At 41.5% G+C, this 12,963-nt stretch overlaps 1 long non-coding RNA gene across 1 annotated transcript in view; it reads left to right on the top strand.

The window, feature by feature from the left end:
• The window catches only part of LOC116508525, a 123,874-nt gene that overhangs the window by 67,760 nt on the left and 43,151 nt on the right, over positions 1 to 12,963 (top strand). Inside the window, exon 4 of the long non-coding RNA XR_004255355.1 lies at positions 12,283 to 12,388. This is a non-coding gene — a long non-coding RNA (uncharacterized LOC116508525). The remainder of the gene's footprint in view (positions 1 to 12,282; positions 12,389 to 12,963) is intronic.

Raw genomic sequence — 12,963 nt, forward strand, 5'->3', positions numbered from 1 at the left:
TCCCGTGCCGGCAGATGATCTCGCCCAGTGGCTTCATGTAGATGTTAAATAGGAGGGGGGACAGGACCGACCCCTGTGGCACCCCATAATTGAGGGGCCTAGGAGTCGACCTCTGTCCTCCGACCAACACCGACTGCGACCTGTCGGAGAGGTAAGATGAGAATCACCGTAAGACGGTGCCTCCCACTCCCACCTCTTCCAGCTGTTGCAGAAGGATTCCATAGTCAATGGTATCGAAGGCCGCTGAGAGGTCAAGGAATACAAGGACAGAGGAATGCCTTCTGTCCCTGTCCCACTAGAGATCATCGGTCAGTGCGACCAAAGCGGTTTCGGTGGAGTAACCAGGCCTGAAACCAGACTGAAAAGGGTCTAGATAAACTGCTTCATCCAAGGCCCGTCGGAGTTGGAGGGCCACCACCTTCTCAACAACCTTCCCTAAGAAAGGGAGGTTGGAGACTGGACGATAGTTTTTAAAAATAGCTGGGTGCAGAGAAGGCTTCTTGAGGAGGGGTCTCACCACCGCCTCCTTAAGAGGCCATGGAAAGGATTCCTCCATCAATGAGGCATTCGTGATTCTCTGGAGCCAGCCTTGTGTGACCTCCTTGTTGGTCAAAACCAGCCAGGAGGGACACGGATCCAGTCAACAGGTGGAGGCACTCATTGCTCCCATGGCCTTGTCCCTTTCATCAGGGGAGACAAGCTGGAACTCATTCCAGAAAATCTGAGCAAGACCCTCCCTCGGCATCTCTGCTGGTTCTGTCCAAATGGAGTCCAGGTCTGTCCGAATCTGAGCGATTTTGTCCGACAGAAACTGAACAAACTCCTCAGCTCGACCCTGCAAGGCATCCCCCGTTTCCCCCCCATTCAGGAGGGAATGGGTTATCCTAAACAGGGCGGCTGGGCAAGCTTCTGCGGACGCAATAAGAGCGGAAAAATGCGCATATTTTGCCGCCCGTATCGCCACGAGATAAGTCCTAATAAAGGATCTTAGCAGTGTTCAGAATAGAATCTATTAATAAAAGCCAAAGTCTGCTGTATCTATAACAATTTACCTTGTTCAATCATGAACCCTAAGAGTTATGGCTCAATCACCTAAGATACCTCTAGCTATCTCATGACCTTTTCTAGACAATTCTTCTCTGGACATTTTCAATGTTTTATTGTATCATTTTTAAAAAGTGACTTGTCTACTGAAAAGCACAGCACTAAATTGTTTTATCAGCTTCTTGTGAATTGATTTATTCTATTAAATTTCTAAAATATATACATCTAGTATGCTATAACCAATTAATTTATGTAATGCAAAGAAATGTGCTGCAGATTTTAAAAAGGGGTGGAAAAAATAAGCAACATTCTTAACAAAATAAAACTGAAAATAAACATTGCTGTGTATCACATTTGCATCATATTTGCTGAGTAGTTTAGGTAAATGGCTAGATGCTTAGTGAATATTTGATGTATGAAATTAAACATTTGATGAACATAGAACCAAAAAACTGCAATAAGAAAGAATATGGCTAGATTCTAAGGCATTCCTGAGAATGCAGCATGACAGGATTTTTCTTAAGTTTCCTGACTCAATTAGAATATCTCCATTACACATCTCAAAGGGGTCTCCAAGCTATGCACTTACTGGCAGGAAGGAAAAGAAGTGTACCAAATAGTTTTGATTCCAAACTGTGGTATTATATAGCTGCTGGCTATCAGAGTGTGTCCTTTAAGAATCAAGCATATCAGGAGATCAATGGTGTTGTGTCTCAAGAGGCATTTCAAGAGAGTCAGAATGGAAGCAGTTTAGAAGACCTTCTAAAGTTCAGTTCCATTATTGGCTGCTCTCGAAGACCAGCTCATTCATCCTACCATTCACCTTCAGGAAGACAGATTCAAACCAGGGTTATATATGATTATTTTCCTGAGATAAGCTTTCTTAGATGAGCTGCGATGGCAAAGTGGTTAGAGTGCAGTACTGCAGGCTACTTCTGATAATCACCGGCTGCCAGCAGTTTGGCAAATTGAATCTCACCAGGCTCAAGGCTGACTCAGCCTTCCATCCTTCTGAAGTGGGTAAAATGAGGAACCAGATTGTTGGGGGCAATATGTAAACTGCTTAGAGAGGGATGTAAAGCACTATGAAGTGGTATATAAGTTTAAGTGCTATTGCTATAGCTATTTCTAAGTTCAGACTATTTTCTACCTTCACTAGAATAGTACATTAGGGAATAGTTTTTATGTTTTTACAAGAATTGATTTGTGTCACAATATGATGATCCAAGTCATTGCTCCTTGCATGCTGGGTCCATTTTCCAAGATCATGTGGCTGTTGTAGACAACAGTTTGCTTATCCCAAGAGGGGTGGTGGGAAAAGGCTGCTTAGTTATTGCAGATAAGTACTATATTTTCAACTCTATCCATATGCTCCAAAGAACTTTTGGTAGGTGAATCCAAATTGTTGCATAGTCCTATTAATTAATTAATTAATTGTATTTTTCTAGTGCTTTTTTATGAATGATAGACACACTGAAAATCTCTCCAATATGTTGTGTCCCATGCAATTAAAAAGGGGTGGTGGGGCAGATATGTGCACAGAATCTCCCCCTCTTAAGTGCAGCTTAACTGTGCTGGAATCTTATGTGAATGTTAAACTCTGTAGGCTGTGGAAATACTTATCATGGCTAGACCTGTAAAGATTGCTACAGTACTATGTCAGAAGGTGATATCCTGAAGTATTTTAATTAACTGGAATTATTCAATGAGAATCAAAGAAAGTGGTGGCTGCAAACCTGCTTAATGTTTACTAGGAATGCAGTGCCGAAATTAAGTGTAGGGCAATTATATAGCATAGCCTACCCTTCCAAAATTAGAATATGTTGTTCTTTTGGTTTAAAAAGGGTTTCTTCACATAATTTTGTAGATGTTTGCAACCGGCCAATCCACTGGATCAGTCATAACCATTGTTTTCTTTCCCTGGATAAGATTTTTATGATCAAATTAATGATAGAGAAGTCTTAGTGAGGAACAAATTAGCATTTTCAAATAATAAAGTGCTTATAATTTAATAATACAGTTTAGTGTTGAAAAACTCGGATAACCATACTCTTATGGGAGGCATGTTAATTAGAATGACACAGGTCAGTGAAACATTTAAAGGGTATGGCTTTTTCAGCAATCATATTCTTCTTACTATAATAAACAATTTGGTGTGCAGTGCTGTTTATTGCTACTTAGTGCCTTACTCTAATGCTTTTCTAACATGTTCCTAAATAACTCAAAGCACATAGCATAGCTGAGTGGGACTGCTTATTTATTGAAGGAAAATAATGTGTGTGTGTGTGTGTGTGTGTGTGTGTGTGTGTGTGCCATTCTAAATTATGCAAAGGTTTCTACAGCCTTTTCACTTTGCAGTTCTGTTGAAATGTTTGTCACTTTTCCTCTCTATTTTTAAGGTGTTGTTTCCAGTTCTACTTTGAACACCCAATTAACCCTCCCCACAAAAAAAAAAGAACAGGAGGGGAGCCAAATAAGCATTTTGGTAAATGTGCTGATTTATAGACCATGTTTCTTTCCCTATCATCAACCACTGTAGCTCCCTTAATATATTTTTTTCATCTACTGTAGATGATGGTGAATTGGAAGGAGAAGAAATCGTCTCCTGACTCTGTGGTGGCTGAAGTGAAATCTGTTCCTCAAAAAATGCATCCTAGGGATAGAGAAATTCTATCTCTGGAAGCTTTTTTTGTACACTGAAAAACAACTATTGTCCTCTTATATTGACTGTGATTGGGATGGAGGAGGCCAGGGATATCCCTAGCTGAAACATACATCTATTGTGTCATTTGAAAGGATGTTTTTAATGTCATTGCTAGTTTGGAAAGAAATGTTGGAGGAAAGAAAATGTGCCTGAGTACCCATGATTTCACTGGGAATGATAATATAGTATGAATGAGAACCCTCTATATTTATGTCCCTCCATACCACTTCATGTTAGAAAGCCAAATTTCATAGTAAAATCCCAGCATGTAATTCTTTCTCAGCACAGTGTGGTTTAGCTTTTGGCTAAAGCTGTGTATCTGTTTAGGGTCAACTAGCCTAGACATCAGTTACATTTTCCCCCTTTTTCCTCAAAAGTAAACATGCATAATCCCAAATTGGATAAGCTGTCATTATTATTCAGAGCAAAGGTTTAATATAGCTATTTTGTTGAACTAGCCATTTTGTTCCTCAAATTTAGTCTACTGAATTGATACACAGGGAAATGCAGGAGTGAAATGGCCCTCTGTCCTGATCTATATGAAGCCTGTATAGTCTTACTTTACCGTAAAAGCTACAAAGAGGTTTAGTGACGTATTACGTATGAGATATATTATTCAAACCTCTGGGTTAAATTCTGGGTTAAATCTTTAAAATCATGCCTCCTAGTCTGTATGTGCAAATAAGCACATGTACAGCTCCAAATATGTGCACAGAGATGGAAACATATATAAAACATCCCATACACATTTCTAGAGATATGTTTGTAAATGCCAACACACAAAAAGATTTTCCATAGGTGTTTTTTATATATATACAAAAAGGGCAATCTTCTTTCTTTTCAATGATAAGCTGATTGGTCATCTGCTTAGCATCACACAGTGGGGCACAATCTTTCACATAAGGGCACCATAAAAGGTGAAGTTATCAATGAAGGAGTGGGGGTGTGTGTGGAATAAAATAGAAGACTTGATTGCCCCTAGAGTAGGATAATTTCTGTTAGATTTAAAAAGAGTTCTTTGCCCTTCAACATGCACTTTTTTTCTTATGAAAAAAAAAAGATTCCCCTCCCCCCTCAAACCAGGTGGTGATGTCAGTGTGTCCAAAAAGTCTCTTTAAAATGACTGAAATAATAATTTAATATTATTTTCCTATTCTCCAGCATTTCCCCTCCCTCCTCCACAAAAAAGTACCCCAGTGAAATGCTTAAGTCAGAACTGGAAATGCTATATTATATATATAGGGGATGGAGGGGCAGGCAAGATTTCTTTTCTCAATTTTTTTCATCCTTTTTTCTTCCATGTTATGAAGAATCCTCCTCACTCCCCTTGCAAGGCCATTCAGAATTGTAGAAAACTTGTAGTTCAGACTCTCTTGAGCTGAAAGCAGGAGTATTCCCGTGGTCTATGCAGCTCATGTTGAAGTAGGCATTACTCACCCTCGTTTACTTTCTTACTAAGATTCATCAGAAATAGAAATATAGCTGCAGATTTGCCCTGTATAATTTGGTAACTAATAGTCTTTGCATTTGTTGTTTTGTGGGAGCATAGCTTTGAAGAGTCATTTTGGAACAAAAGAAGATTTTAAATAATAATCAAGTGGATTATGCAATCAGATGACTGCATTCTATTCATAACTTTCTTTAAACTACATAATAATAAGCCAGAGTATCCAGGTAGTTCTAAACTTACAACAGTTCTCTTGGTGACCGTTTGAAGTTACAACGGCACTGAAAAAAGTGACTTATGACCAATTTTCACACTTATGACCATTGCAGCATCCCCATGTTCACATCATTTACGTTTGGATGCTTGGGAACTGACTCACATTTATGATGGTTGCACTGTCCCGGGGTCATGTGAGCACCTTTTCCAACCTTCTGACAAGCCAAGTCAATGTGGAAACCAGATTGACTTAATAACTGTGTTACTAATTTAACAACTGCAGTGATTCTTTTAACAAACATGGCAGGAAAAGTCATAAAATGGGGCAAAACTCAACAAATGTTTCAGTTAGTAACATATTTTGGGGCTCAGTTGTGGTCATAAGTTCAGAACTACCTGTATTTAACAATTTTTGGCAATATCTAATCATGTGAGGAGTTTGTAATATTTCGTCAATAGCTCACTCCTTATGGCTCTTGTAAGGGACTTTTTAATTTCATTTTCTGTAAAGTCTTATTTATGCTATTTTAAGTAAATAGAAAAGGATTGTAACTGCTTTACCTATACTGTCTTTACTCTGAATTAAATAACTTGAATATGGAATGTCAATCATACTTCATCATTAGCAACTAAAAATTCTTCTCTTTGCTGAATTTTTCTTCTTCTTCATCATCATCCACTATCTCCTTTTATGTACTTAAAAAATAGGTTCTAGAAATTAAAATTCTAATGTACTAATTTAATAAAGTGAGATGTTTTCAATGTATATGTATGGCTACTAATTTTAAAAAAGAAAAAAAGAAGTGTGTCATAGGACTGCATTCATGAAAGGATGAATGATGCCTGAAAACAATTTTGGAAGACTCATCCCACATACTAGTATCAGGGTTTTATTTTAAACACTGCTATAATTAATCTTTGCTTACACACTGAGTGTGAGTGACTCATCCACACTGTCAGAAAATGACAAACAAGTCGGTCTAGATATAAAAGACATAAATCATCTCCTGTTAACAGATTCACTCAAATGAAGATTACTCTATATATCTTCCATATTTTATCTCAAGAGAAGGTGTTACGTCCTCCCGTGCCAGCTGATGGGAGGGGCTGGAACAGCTGGCACCCGATTGGCTGCGACGCACCCGCCAGCTGGAGGGAGACGCGCCGGGCGCCTATTGGCTGGCCAACTGACAGCTCGAGTATATAAAGAGCTGTCAGTTGGTCAGGAGCTGTCCGCGTTCTGAATCCTCCAAGTTAACAGACCTGTGTTAAAATAAACCTGAAAAACCGTTACTGTTACCAGACGACTCTCGCCTCATTATTCAAAAGAAAGTTTCCTATTTTTAGCATTCATCTAAAACTGGGGTAAATTCTAGATTGAAAAAAAAAAGAAGTCTTCTTTTGCAAAAGGAGTTGCGACATTATGGAGAATTAATAAAGGTTACTAAGTACATCAGCTCATCAGGCAGTCTTCACAACTCTACTAAAATCTTCGAAGCCCCAGAGGACAGGAAGAATATTTTAATTGGTGATTCAACTTTAGCAGAAATGAGGCCTATACAGTTGTCTTCACACCAGGCTTTTGTTACCATGGCAATATGCTATAGCACATTAAAACTAGTGATGTGGAAAACAAGATGGCTTCCTCTATTTGTTACCCTTAAGGAAAAACATAGTTATGAGCAAATCATTAATGTACCAAAAGATTCTAAGACAATTTGACCTAAATAAACACCATTCCTTTAATGTCATACTTTCTCAAAATGTCTTACACTCATAGCCTCTCATATTGGGATTTTCTATTATCTTTTGTACAAATGAAATAATTCCAATATACCCTAATGGCAATAGTTTCTTGAATACTTAGAAAAAAAAGTTGTTCTCTTTCTCTCTCTTTCTATCCCCCACCTCATTTTTATTCTTCTCACTTGTCAAAGCTTTCTAAAATAGAAATACTAACTTTCCCAAAGACACATGGTCTTTGGTTGTAGAATGGTTTTTATATGGTGAAAAGTACTGTATCTTTTGTTATTCTGTCTCTTTCTTTAGGGAATAAGGCTTCCTCAATGTCTCCTTAGCTGAAAAGAAGATATTTTTCCAGAATGGAAATAGGAAAAAAAATAGTGTGAAAAGATTAGCAAATACTCCAACCTACTAAAAATATGTAAAATTCCCAAATTCTTGAAACTTCAAATAATGTAAACCTCATGATAAGAAGCAAAAAGATAACTAGCCAGTATATAACTATCTAGTCTGATAGCCAAGTGGCTTTCATAATAATTGATTAATTGGTAGCAGCTCGTTCCCTTCCACCCTACACTTTACTGGGAAGAAAGATGGAGGTGTGGAATTTCACACATTCTTGAAAGACACATTGATGAAAAGGGATTTATTTTGCTAATTCTTCCAGCAGACAAAGTCTTTCACTGGGAGCCAATAGCACTCTAAATCTGAATCATAAAAGAAACCAATTAACAGCAAAGGAGGGGACTGGCAATAAATGGGCAACCTTACTACTTCCCTAGGACTAAAAGCTATCAGTAATAGATACATCTAAGTGTATTCGCACAACCTTCAATCCATGCTGTGTAAACCTTTTCAATACATAATCACTAAGACTGTATGCTGCTTTGGCTAATTTTAAAAACTTGAATTCCCTTTTGTTACTTTAGCTGATGGCACTGATGTCTCAAAGGGGTAAGAGCCTGCTCTTTGTCTCCAAAGCTGCTTGATTTCATGAGCTGAAAGGAATATTGATTTTTAAGGGCTACATGTTTATTTACACAAGCTCCCTGGAAACTGTTAGAATCAAACTTCTAAAACTACTGCAATCTGTGTTATCTAGCAAACATGCCCACACAAACCAATAAAACCATATCATCTTAATTAGCTGGCATAAAGGTGCAAAATCAAGATGAAGGATTTGAACTGTGAAATATTTTCTTCCTGTGTGCAAATTTTATCTTCCTCTCCAAATCCCTCAAAAGCACTTTGTGAATGCAACCTTTGTTCTTTTAACTAGAATTATTTGATATGTTAGCAAAGGTCTTTTTTGTTTTTCCCTTATGGTTTCAAAGAGTTTAGAATTCCTTAACACTATGGAATGGTGCATTACAGAAATCAAAATTTGGTGGTGGCTTATAGTGATGTATGGCTTTAAAAAAGGACAAGTTCATTTGCCACTCAATATCCGTAACAGCAAGAGAAATGACATTAGAATACATTTTGAGATAGGAATGATGGTATTCATAAACAACTTTCATCAAAACATCTAAAAAAAAGAAATGGAAAAACACTATATTTGTTATATAATATTATACATGCATAATGTATAATACGTGCATAACACCCTGCTGCTCTGTATGTAAAAATGCATTAGTAGTAATTCATATAATGCACATAAAAGGCATATCAATTATATCATTGCTCTATAAAAACTGGAAGAAGTATACATAATCTTATTGTTTGAAACATGCATATGGAAAGTAATGGGAATCATAAAAAGCTTGATTCAGACTCAACTCAACATTGCAAAGAGGCTTTGGGCTGAATTGATAATGTCTCTGAGATTGCTTGGCAGTTGTTGTAGCACTGGGCACTCTCATTCATAGAGCTGATCGGGGAAAATAACAGTCTGTCTGAATTTATCCATCCAGATTTTTGGCTTCCAACCAAATTGATGTTACATTGCCAGGGTTTATAATTATGATTTATGGATTGGTAGCTTTCAGATGGCTGGATATATCATAAAGGGGGGGAGGCAAGAGAAAGAGAAAAAGACTAAAAAGAATCATATGAAATATGCTACAAAGGGAGAAAAAAGGGAGAAACACACAGGAGAAATGGACCAGGAGACAATGGGTACTTAAAAAATTAAATTTATTCAAGAAAGAGCCTTTACTTATAAGACAAGGGGCTCTTGAGGGAGATTTTGTTATATAGCTGAAATGAAATGGCCATTGTGATCTCCCCAATTGAATAACTCTGTATGCTTACAAAAAAGGCTCCTGTTTCCACATTCTTGACCTTTAAAAGCTGTCTTCTGAAATAAAAGTACGGACTCACAAAGGAAATGGGCAGTGAACTGTCAAACAGTAAATTGTAGGATTGTAGAACTTTCAATTACTCAAAGAAAATCAATGTTTAATGCTAACAGACAAGAAACAGAATAGAGGGGAAAATGATGACAGAATAATATATTTGAATGGTCATATTATGTTTTTTTAATCTAACATTCATTTTGAAAATTAGATGGTGGGGTATCATGTAAAGAAATAAGTGATGGTCTGTTCCTAAATTTATTTATTTATATATGTGTGTGTGTGTGTGTGTCTATATATATATATATATATATATATATATATATGTGTGTGTGTGTGTGTGTGTGTGTGTGTGTGTGTGTGTGTGTGTGTGTGTATGTTGCAGTCTGAAGGACTAAAACTCCTACTGCTTCTGTAACTTTTGGGCCGAGATCCGTGAGGGCAAACTATGGCACGTGTGCCACAGGTGGCATGCGGAGCCATTTGTTAGGGCATGCGAGGCGTGGGGGGGGGCACACATAGCATTATGGGTGTGGCACGTTTTGAGGATCGACGGAAGGATGAGACTGGAGTCAGGACAGTTGAGAAGCCCCAGGAACGCCTGCAGCTCTGCCTTGAAGGAGGGAGTGGGGGCGTTCCTGATGGCCACAACCTTTGAAGGTGTCGGGTGGATCCCTTGGGCGTCAATCATGAAGCCCAAGAACTCCACCCTAGGCACAGCAAAAGAACATTTGCTGCACTTCAATTTCAAGCCCGCACCCCTAAAACGGAGGAGGACATTCCTGTGCATTCCTGAGTTCTGAGCAGCTGGAAGCAGCGATCAGAACATCATTGAAATATGGAACCACACCAGGGAGCCCATGGAGCAAGCGCTCCATGAGGCTCTGGAAGATCCCCGGGGCCACAGAGACGCCGAATTGGAGGCGGCAACAACGGAAAGCCCCACGATGGGTGATGATGGTTTGGGCTGCCGCCGCATCGTCATCCACTGGGAGCTGCTGGTAGGCCTGCACCATATCCAGTTTCGCAAAGGTGCAGCCCCGCCCCAAGGAATGGAGCAGGTGCACAAGAGGGACTGGATAGGGGTTTGCATGGAGGCCAAGGTTGGTTGTCGACTTGTAGTCAGCGCAGATCCTGACCGACCTGTCGGGCTTGACAGGGACCACAATTGGGGTCTCCCATCGCGAGTGGTTGACGGGTTCCAGGACGCCCTGCGCCAGCAGCCTATCAAGTTTGGCCTCAACCTTGCCCTGCAAGGCAAAAGGCACCCTGCAAGCCTTCAGCCGGATAGGTGTAACCTGGGGGTCAAGGTTGAGGGAGATGGGAGTGCCCTTGTAAGAGCCCAGCTGGCCATCAAAAACGTCGGCAAATTCCGCGAGGACGCCATCCAGAGAGGGGGCGGAGGCACCCACCTGATGGATTCCCCCAATTGACAAACCCAGGGGAGGGAACCAATCTAACCATAACAGGGCCGGCAGGGGCTTTTGCACTATCAAGACAGGCAGGCGACCGTGAAAGTCCCCATAGTCAACCCAGATGGGGAAACAACCCAGGGTGGGAATAAGAGTCCCCTGGTAATCTCTGAGGAACGTGTCCATCAGTTGCAGCTAGTCACGGCTGACGCGGAGACACAGGCGGGAGAAGGTGGACCAGGAAAAGAGGGAGTGGGAGGAGCTGGAGTCCACTTCCATGGTGCAGGGCTGACCTTCCAGGTGAAGGGCAGCAGAGACCGTCCTCGCCCCTGCGGACGTTTGGCTGACAGTCTCCCCGACGAAGTCAGGCTGGGTCACTGTGTAGCAATCTTCAGCCCGCCGCGGAGGCCGTGGAGGCTGGCAGCATGGTTGCAGCTGGGAAACGGCAGGCTGCTGAAGGAAAGAAGGCGCAGGCAGCGAGGCATGGCAGACCTGTGCAATGTGTCCTTCCTTGCCACAACGATGGCAGATGGTGCCCTTGAAGGGGTATGGAGAGTGGGTGTGTCTGCCACCACAGCCCACATAAGCAGATGAGGCTGGAACGGCTGGCTGGGGGGGAGGCCGCCTAGGTTGAGCACAGAGCTGAGCCACTTGTTCACAGTCGGGCTCCACTAGCAGCACTAGCTCGTCGATGAGGCAGGCATGAGCAGCTGGAGGAGGGCAAGGAGGAGGGAGAGGAGGAGGAAGCAGAGGAAGTAGAGGAGGAGGGAGAGGCTGAAGTCACTGCATGTTGGCCGTGGACTGCTCCGAGAGCTTGGCTGCTCTGGCTTCGTCCACGGCCTGCTGTAAGGTGATCTCCGGGTGAGCCAGGAGATGGCGTCTGAGGCGAATGTCTTTGATTCCGCAGACAAATTGTTCTACAAGATTGTCTTCCAAGTCCCCAAAGTCACATTGAATCGCCATTACGCATAAAGATTGCAGAAATTGGCTGATCGATTCCCCCGGTTTCTGCACGCATTGGCGGAAAGCGTAGCGGCGGACGATTCGCGATGGGGTGGGAGCGTAATGGTTTTTTAGTTTTGCCATCAGCGCCTCCCAGCTGAGTTGATAAACCGGCCGAGGAGAAACCAGGGCCCTCGCTGAGGTGAACATAGCCGGGCCACAGCAGCTAAGGAAGAAACTGCACTTCTCCTCCAGTGGTAGGTTATGATTCTTTGAGGCTATGAGGTAGCACTCAAAGTGCTCAAGGAACCTGGCCCACGACTCGCCAGAGGTTCCAACAGGGTGAATGGTGGAAGAGCTGCCATCTCTAGGTCGCAACGTGAGGTGAAGAGAAAAAAAAATGTTCAGATTGAAGAACTGGCGGGTGCTCCGCAGTTTGAGCCGCTTCGCAGCTTATTGCCCTCTCGTTCGTCCTAGGCGCCGATTACTGGAATCGCCACAATCCATCCTCGTTGCCAGTTTTGAGGATTGACAGAAGGACAAGACTGGAGCCAGGACTGACAGAACAAGCAGTTTATTCACGGTAACTATTTACAGGTGATTCAGCACCTTCCCTGCTTGACAGCTATTTAAACGGAGCTGTCAAGCAGGGATAGCCAATGAGCACGCCCCTAGCGGCTAGCAACAAGCGACGCCGCGCCCCAGCCAATCAGGGCGCTGCCTGGCTTGTTGCTAGCCACCAGGTCGTAAGTCGAGGACTTTCCAAGTCCTCAACAGCACGCCCACGCATGACCCTCCTTGTGCTCCCCCCACTTTTGGCAGGAAGCCAAAAAAGGTTAGCCCTCACTGGCCTAGGGTATGAAATTTATCATTCACGTACTCTTTATATAAATTTAATAGCAACAGTCCAGTTGTTTATTAGTTACCACTTATATCTTTCTGTATAAACCAATGACAGCCAGAGGGGATAATAAATTAGAAAAATTCAGATATAGAAATTGCCGACCACAATGCCGTGCCTATCGTCTTGCAAGTGCTACTGGTAGTAATTACTCCTATAAGAAGGTTACTACTTTTTCTTATAGTTGCCTTAATATGTGTCCTGGAGCTGGCAGAAAAGTATGTTGCCATAATTTGGCCTGTCCTGAAGGTTGAACC

Source organism: Thamnophis elegans, chromosome 4, assembly GCF_009769535.1.
Source record: "Thamnophis elegans isolate rThaEle1 chromosome 4, rThaEle1.pri, whole genome shotgun sequence".
NCBI classification, from domain to species: domain Eukaryota; kingdom Metazoa; phylum Chordata; class Lepidosauria; order Squamata; family Colubridae; genus Thamnophis; species Thamnophis elegans.